This window comes from Dendronephthya gigantea, unplaced genomic scaffold (genome assembly GCF_004324835.1).
Source record: "Dendronephthya gigantea isolate DGI-Jeju-01 unplaced genomic scaffold, DenGig_1.0 000060F, whole genome shotgun sequence".
Taxonomy (NCBI): domain Eukaryota; kingdom Metazoa; phylum Cnidaria; class Anthozoa; order Malacalcyonacea; family Nephtheidae; genus Dendronephthya; species Dendronephthya gigantea.
The window spans coordinates 663733-672946 of NW_021163070.1; the positions used below are offsets into that span (position 1 = coordinate 663733).

At 37.8% G+C, this 9214-nt stretch overlaps 1 pseudogene; it reads right to left on the minus strand.

Annotated features, from left to right (window-relative positions):
• Positions 1-553: 553 nt before the first annotated feature.
• On the minus strand, positions 554-5324 carry LOC114530149 (annotated as a pseudogene).
• Positions 5325-9214: the final 3890 nt, after the last annotated feature.

The following is a 9214-nucleotide window of genomic DNA, read 5'->3' on the forward strand; positions in this document are numbered from 1 at the left end:
TGCAGCATGCAAAACTATTGGATATTAACAATATTATACAATAATACAGCGCAATAATTGACCATAAAAATTGTCATATTATTGACTGCTTCAAACTCCCAGAGTCTCAAAAATTGCCACATCATACATGGGGCATAACTTTGTTATGACAGATTAATCCCCGTAAAACTTACAAGGCATTCCACAAATAAAGTATCAATTTGGCAGGTTTAAATTTATGCACTTTCCCTGAAGTTGTTCAGGTTGGATAGCTAGTGTTCTGTTTGTGTTCACACATTCTTTTACAAAATGCAATGTAATTTCCACACTCATTGTTTGAAAACAGCGACCTTCCTTAATCTCATGGAATTAGTTCTTTTAAAATTACAAAATGACACTTTTCGCATTGACATATGCCTGTGATTGAGCCTCAGTGCACACACAGTCTTGTTTGGCAATGTAAAGCCCAACAACGACACCATATCTCATTGTTGAAGTATTGATACGATCAAGGTAATCGTGGTGCTTTTGGGCCCTTTCATAGAGTTTCCATATTGGTTGCAAATTTAGCAAGTCACGCCTTGGCATGTGACAGCATCTCATCAATAATCTTGACACCAAGCAAAGTGTACACGCCGTGAACTAGCAGAAAGGAATGTTCCAAATACTTACAAGATAACAGGCCATCCAAAACCAAAAGCGCATAGAGAAGAAATGCTTGCCAGTCCGATGCTTTCCAAAATTTTCTATCACTGGCAGATCAAGGTGCTTCTGTTATCTCAGATATTCTTACTTATTGTCACATGGATATAAATTTGTCATTTCCAGTCTGTAAATGGAAAATTGTTTTATCAGTGACTCTGAGTTCAACTTTTTCTTTTAAAGTAATGAAATTATACATAAATAATATTTTTATTACCAAAACACTAGATGAAGCTTTCTTAATCAATATCGGAATACAGGCAGTTAGATCTTCTTCGCATATCAATGTTTGAATCAACTGCATATTGTTTATATGGCCCCCTTGAAGCCATAGTAAGAATGTAAACAACAGTTCGTATAAATTTTGATGACTTAATAAAAGCTCAAACATGGCAAAATGTGAAGTGATAGGCTTGACAACAAACATTTTGCCACACTAAGCACCTGCTTTTATTTTTGTCAGCAGTACTGACCCCCTGACCTCCAGCGCGGGTAAATGGAAAGTCTGTTATGCATTTCGTGCACAACACACACAACACACCTCATGTTATGTTTAAAATTTTTTTATTTTAGCACAGCAAAGAAGAAAATGATTAAAAACATGGAAGTCAATATAAACCAGACAGAGGGCAAAAGATATCCAGCAAAGATTGTTAAATTCGGAATTGTAGGCGCTAGGTTCAAAATTTTTAAATCTTACTTTACAATACAAAATTTATGCACGCCTTAAAATTATGTATGTTTGAGCCTGTTAAAGGGTGGCAATGCTTATTTTCTGTCAGTCCAATGTGTACAGGAGTGTCTTGCATTTTTAGACAATTATAATAATATGAAATAATGCCTTGACATGTATTTGAAAACTGGGAAGGCTTTTAGTATTCCTCATAAAGGAAGAGGTAAAAAAATTTGCCAGAAGAATTCTAAATACCAGTCAGATTCTAATGAAAATGATGAAGAGGAATCTAGCTCTAGCATTATTGCCAAGAAGGTATGTTTGCAATGTACTCTATTCCTAGTGAAAATGCCTAGAAGACCTTTTAGGGTGAAGGCATTGTTTTGATGAGTTTAAACCCTTCATAATGTAAAGCATTGAGGAACCCAAGTACGTTTTGCTTCTGTCTGCACATACCCTTGCTGGCTTGCTAGTGTTGGTAGTCACATGGCATTACAGAAAATGTTTGGGGGGAAAACTTGCTATAATAAGCACTTCTCTCTTTGATGACATATTTTGGCTGTTCTCCTATCAGGGACTTTTAGTAACTAGTAGCCTTTTCGAAATACACTCTCCCTTGTTTAAGGAGAAATATAAACCAAAAAAATTAAGATTTAAAACATTCGAATTTATAAAAGAATATTTTTATTGTGTAAATGAAGTACCTGAAAGTTTTTGGCTTGTGTCTAATACCATTGTTCTACTTAGTTCTACTTTTTATAGTCATGGCCAGAAATTCAGGACACGAGCCCGTTTTTGACCAGCGGCCATCCATACAAAATCAAAACAAGATGGCGTCTATTGAGTTGACAAAGACCAAGCGAAGCTCAAAGCTTTCTGTCGATTATACACAACTAAATGCGCTTTCCTCAGTAACTTTGTACGACAGCGCACCTAGAAGAAAGCGTGGTAGGTTTTACGAAGTCGAAAGGATAATTACACGCAGAGATATAGACACGTAAGTACAAAATATCAAAATATTAAAATGATTTTCATTTTGTGCAGACCGTATAAGCTACTCATTAAGCTGTAAACAGTTTACATACGACAAGACTGGTATGAAACATTAGTTATAAGCTATAATTCTCATTTCTTTATCAACAGGGTCATGAATATCTGTTGAAATGGAAGGGATGGTCTTAGCAATATTGCTCGTGGGAGCCATCTCAAAATTTAACAGCAGACCTCTTGATGTAAGTGCTATATGTTATATATTTATTGGATAACAAGATCGAATGTGATTTAATTTTAATTCTGGGCGTTTTATGGCTTATGTAGTAACGTTGAGTTGTTTTAAAAACATAGGCTTAGTCAAAGTTGCTTTCAATGCAACCAACAACCAGTGATTTTATTGGTTTAAATTTACTTGTTTCGTAGGAGCTACCTCACACCACCAAAACCTGCTTTGACTCGACTAGAAGTTGCAAGCCGCGATTTTTTCAATGCAATTCAAACAGGCTTGAAAAGCAAGTCATTGGCTACTGTACTGATCAATATGGATATTGATGTGTGGCGTTACATCACAGCCAACCAAGGTATTCCATCAGAACACAGAGGATACACTTTGTATCAAAAGAAAGACTTTAACAAATTTCCGATGTTGCCAACTGATTGGTATTACTTTCTTAATCAGCATGGGGAAGGCCGGGCAATAGTCTTTCCAATTAAAATCAAACCTATTGTTTCGTGGTCGCCATCAAGATGCCATAATGTCAATAGCAAAATGCAAAAAGCACCAAGAATGCCAATAGAAAAAGTATCTGTACATTTTGTAAGGAAAGCATGTGATACCTGTAATGTATGGAATACAGTTATTTGTTGTTTTTCGGATATATAGGTGTCATATAATTATGTAATTTATTACTGATGAAATAGATTTAAAAGATTTATATTATATAATATGTACAGATATTTACAAGGTGTATTAATTAATGTGGTTGTGATTGCAATGCAATGGTATACATATCCACCAGCCTACTTTGCTTTTTAACCCTTGTTTTAACACCCATGTCCTTTAACCTTGATCGGAGTACATCTGCTGTTAACAAAGAGATATCTTCTGATCCATCAGACACCTCTTCATGGTCACACAGTCGTGGGCGCTTTCTACGACTCTCCCTTATACTATTTAACCAATACCCATCATCCTTCTTTTGATGTGCTCTTGGTGTCCTATCTAATTCACTGAGAACTCCAAGTCGCTCTTCAGCCATTAATACATCTTTGGCTGCATCCCATTTATTTGATTTCTCAAGATGGACTCTTCGACAACTATCATTCAGCTTCTCAACACCTACATTAATCAAAAGGGATTGGAATTCAGGAATGGAGCATTTTTGCAAGCACCAAACTAATTGTTGTGTTATATAATGGGCAGTTTTATTTAGAATTTTACCTTGTCCAGAAAACTGTTTTATTCCGTTATGCATTCTCATGAACCGAGGCACATGATATACCATTGCATGCATGTATGGTGTGATGTTGGCTTTTCCATATCCTTCAAGAGTACACCAAGTGATGTAAACAGTGACACCCAAGCAGTTACCTACATACATACCAGGTACAATAAGTGATTTATTCTAATTTATAGGTTGAATATATTCTAATATGAAATTGAGAAAGTCATCAAAATTATACTAATGAAACCTCTTTTTATATAGAATATCTGGTGTTATGCAGTACAGTATATTTGTGTACCTTGGCAAAATAAGTGTCAATGTCTGAATCTGTAGGTGCTTTGATACTAATCTGGTCTCTGTAGATGTGATTAAAATCCTATAAACAAAAAAAACTTAGCAGTTGAGATTTCATTGTGACCACAATTAGTCTACCAGCAGGTAGACTAATAGCTTGAAGTTGCACCAACCCTTATTTGTGCCTTAATTGACAGACTCCACAAATGTCAAATACTGATTAATTTGGTGTTCTGGAGTAAATAGTTCTGCATTGTTGGAATTCTGTACCTTCCAAAGTTTGATAACTGCATCGCTTGTAGCAGAAGTGATGACACCATCAAGCTTAAATGGCAACTTTTCAAGTAAGATCTTTTTGTCTGTGCCCATTATGCTGGTGAAGTCATAGATTCCACTTCCTCGACCATCTGCATCCAGCTTTTCCCAGACATTAAAAAAGATGCCACAACTGCGAATGGCATTTAGTAAGCTGTCCACAAATGAGTAGATGTCTGATTGCAAGGTGCCTTGTTCATATTTTCCTTTTTATCTCGGGAGAGTGCTTCTGACACCAAGATACTGGTTAGCTTGTCTGTAAAAAAAATGGTAATATATAGAATATATCTGTTCCATCATTTGGCAAGGATGATGAATTTTTATTTTTTGCAAGGGGGGTGAATATTTTTGGTGGGGATGGGTGTAAAGGTTTGTAATACTCTACCTGTAATCCTGAGCATTAAGTGCAATTCATCAAGAACAACATTCTCCAGAGGTATGTTTAGCAAGGGTGGACGATCACAGGAGAACTGATTTCTCATACAACATTCCCTAATGTCCTCTATAGTTCTCTTGAAATCCACCATCCAATAGAAGTCTTCAGGTTTTGTCATATCATACCTACAGGAATATTAATTTGGTAGTCCATTAATGACAGCTACAGATTAGGTACATTCTAATCTCTTTAGCAGTTCATATTTTAAATCTTTATACAAGAGAGATGTGCATTACTTCAAGTGGTTAGAGTATTTGGGTAAATCTGTGCTGCCAAATATATAAAAATTTTAATTGAAATATTTCTAATCTTACCTAAGCATCTTGTGGATTTTACACCAAATACAAGCATAATCAGATGTTGCCCCTTTCATTCCCATCAGTAATAGAAGAAACTGAGAAGAAAATTATATTACTATGACATTTATCCATATAATCCTAAAAGCAATTGCTGTTTATACTACCTTATAGTCTCCACCTAGATACATCTCAACTGCAACCTCATTTTCCCCATCAAGCGTGAGCACACCAGTTTCTACAAGTTTGGTGTATCAGAACGCAGTACACGGAATCGTATAATTTGTGGAATTTTATTGTGATGAAATTCGTATTTGAATTAAAATTATTCGATCTATAAATTAAGGATTAACAAATTATAGCTAAATATAAATTAGATTACGTGTGCTTATTATCATATTCGAATGCTATGTAAATTACATATAAACGTTGATCTTTACTTACTTCTTGCCGGTCTCTACATATCTTTCCCAGTGTTAATCGATAAACCGTATTTTCACAGGTTAGCACAGAACAGAGTAAATTTACCAGTTGCACACAAAACGTGTTCTCACATACATACAAACTACCGTTCGTAATAATCAGCTCATATTACCTAGTGAACCTCGTGCTCTACATTAAACGTCAATCAAACTAAACTAATCAAATTATAATCAAAGTTAATATCATGAATTTTTTACTCAGCTCCTTATCGATACATCCTCCGCCCCCATAAAGGGATCAGAACTCTTTATCTTCACTCTTCGTCAGCCTCCGCTGGGTGGATCACTGCTATCTTTTAGACTGGTCTGGAATATTCTCCCGATGCCATTCGTACCTTCACGTTCCTAACTTTCTGATCTTTTCCCGGGTAAACTTCTATCACACGCCCAACTTTCCACTTTCCTCTGATAGCCGTTCCATCTTGCACAATGACAACATCATTCACTTGTACGTTGCGTCGGTCCGAGTTCCATTTCTTCCTTGGTACCAATAGAGGGAACACATCTCTTGTCCAACGCCTCCAAAACGACTGTATGATGTTTTGCACAAACTCAACGCGCTTTCGTGGGTTATTTGTTTCTTGAAAGGGTCCTTGTGGGACTTCAGGTGATGCTCTTCCTAGCAACATATCATTGGGGCACAGATACGCACCGTCGTCAGGATCATTCCTTGGTCTTCCTATGGGTCTTTGATTAACCAGATTTGCTACCTCGAGTAAACAGGTATACAGCTCAAATGGGGTTAAGACATGGTCACCAATAGCTTTCTTTAGGGCCAACTTGCAACTCTTAACTAAGGCTTCTGCGGTTCCATTCTGGTGAGGGGCTGCAGGGGTAATGAATTTCCAATGTACGCCTTTGTCGACACAGTACTCTTGCAATTCCTTCTTTCCGGTTTCTTGTAGCATTTTCTTCAGTTCTGTCAAAGCTCCAACAAACTGCGTCCCATTGTCACTCATGATCATCGCGGGATGACCTGGAATCGAGAAAAATCGTCTGAACGAACTCCATTGCTGAACAACCTGTTGCGATCTCTAAATGCACAGCTCTTGTATTTAAACACGTGAAGATGACTCCGTAGTGCTTAGTTGCCTTATTACGACTAATCTTGACGGTCAACAGTCCGAAATAGTCACAGGATACATAGTGGAACGGGGGTGTATGGGGTGCTACTCGGAAAGGTGGTAAGTTTGCCATCAACTGACTCTCGACTTGTGGGTTCATTCCCTTACAGACTACGCAATTGGATTTGATCTTCTTCACCAAGTCATGCACTCTGATTATCCAATAATAATCGTCTTGTCTTTGCAGCTGTCGTTGCGACACCCGAGTGTCCCCTTCCATGCTCTTCCTCTGCAATCAATCGCGAAACTCTATGATCGTAAGGCAGTAACACAGGATGTTTATTCTCATATGAAACCAACGCGTTGTCGACACGTCCACCGACTCCGATTATACCTTCTTTGTTGACGAACGGGGAAAGTGTGCGGAATTCATTTATTTTCATTCGATCCTTTAAACACTGTTGCGCTTCTTTTATTCAGCTCTTTCGACTTTCTTCGATTTCGCTCAGAGTTAACGACTCTTCTCCTAACGAATTTTCTACCTGGACTCGTCCTATCTTTGCCATTAGCTTATTCTTCAATTTCAACACCCAGGCCGTCGTGCGCACGAGTCTTTTCCAACTTGAATAATCTTTGCATTCAATCACGTTCTTTAACTCGACTGCTTCAGTTGTCACTATTCCAACGGTCTTCTTCCTTATGCATTTGCGCTCGATCTCGGCAGGATCTGGTTTCTCATCTTCGTTTGGCCATTCGTTCACTGGCCGCTGCAGGAATTCTGGACCACTAGACCAACGTGTGGACAAATCAGGAACAGATAACCCATGAGATACATCATCGGCTGGATTTTGTTCGGTTGGAATATGTTTCCATTGGACAGGTTTTACATTGCTTCGAATCTCCCCAACTCGACTTGCTACGAATGGTTTCAGACACTTTCCGTTGTTTTTTATCCAGGCTAAGACAATCGCACTGTCCGTAAACAGGATACTTTCCTGTAGCTCGATCCGGATTTCTTGCTCGATCGTTTTGCATAATCTGCTCGCCAACACAGCCGCTTGTAGTTCCAAACGTGGGATGGTCAATTCTTTCAAAGGGGCAACTCTGGATTTCGCTGCGATAAACTTTACGTTAACTTCTCCCAAAGAACTTTCACTCCGTAAATAGGCGCATGTTCCAAAAGCTCCACGCGATGCATCTGCAAACACGCACAGAATTGGCGATCCTACTCTATCTCGTGGACAAATACATCTGTCAAACGATACTCCATTCAGCTGCTTCATTTCCTCGAAGTAGGACGCCCATTTCTTTTGAACGCTTGGATCCAGCTTGTCTTCCCAGCCTACTCCTTGTCCCCATAGCTCTTGTAAACTTATCTTTGCTCTCACGAGAAAAGGTGCGACGAAACCAATTGGATCGTATATTTCAGCGATTTGGCTGAGTATCTTGCGCTTGGTAAGATCGGTAATACAGGACTTAACAGCTTCAATTTCGAACTTATATTTCAGGACATCTTTTGCACAATCCCAAGAAACTCCAAGCACTTTTGCATCGTTTTGACTTTGTGGTACCTTGATTTCATTCCTTCTTGTGTTATGCTCTTCGAGTTCTTTGTTCGACTGCCATCCTTTCACCTTGAAACCGCCTGTCTCCAGAATCAAAGGTGAAAGAAAGGGAAAGAAGAAGAAAATCAGGGAAGCCAAGATTGCAAACCAAGAGAGAGGGGAAGCTTCTTACGCAAGTGGCAAATTCAATTATGAGGACCCTCTTGATTACAACATATCATCATCTGATGATGAAGATGACACTCCGTTAGCCAGACTATTCACAAACAATAACTCTGATGACAGTGATAATGCACCATTGGCATGTTATGTTAGCAAAAGACGAAAAAAGTGACTGTAACATTCTCACATTGATATGTGTTGCATTTGGACAAGCATCCTACAGTTATACACTGGTAAACACTAGTCCTATAGTTCACTAACTTCAAATGCCGTTTTCTTAAAAACCATTTTTTGGTTAGCGGGTGTTACTAAAATCCTAAAAACTCGAAAAGTATTCAACCATTCTTGCTCATTTTTTCAGGGATTGTTCTTGAAGTATTTGTGTACAAATTAATGGATGCTTTTTTCACTCTGATAAAAATTGAATGTTTTACACCAGTATTGCTATAGATGAATAATATTGTGATACGCTAGTGTCATTGCAAAAGAATAGAGTGTTACATCAAAAGCATCCATTATTTTGTTCACTGAGATGTAATCTATCAATACAACTTGCATATATCAAGTTCTGATACTTAGTCTATTACTAATATTGTTGGTATAAAAATTCACTTTTTTGGTTCTCTACAGTTGTTTTTTCTTGGATGGTAATCTGTCATGATATTTGTGTAGGCAAGGTTAAGAGCTTTAAAATGATATATGGCATGTGGCATATACATTAAACCGTCACAAGATAGAGGTATAAATTCGCAAATAAGGAAAAGAAGGTAGAGGTTAATACAATTGCAAGTACTGTGCTAAACTTGCT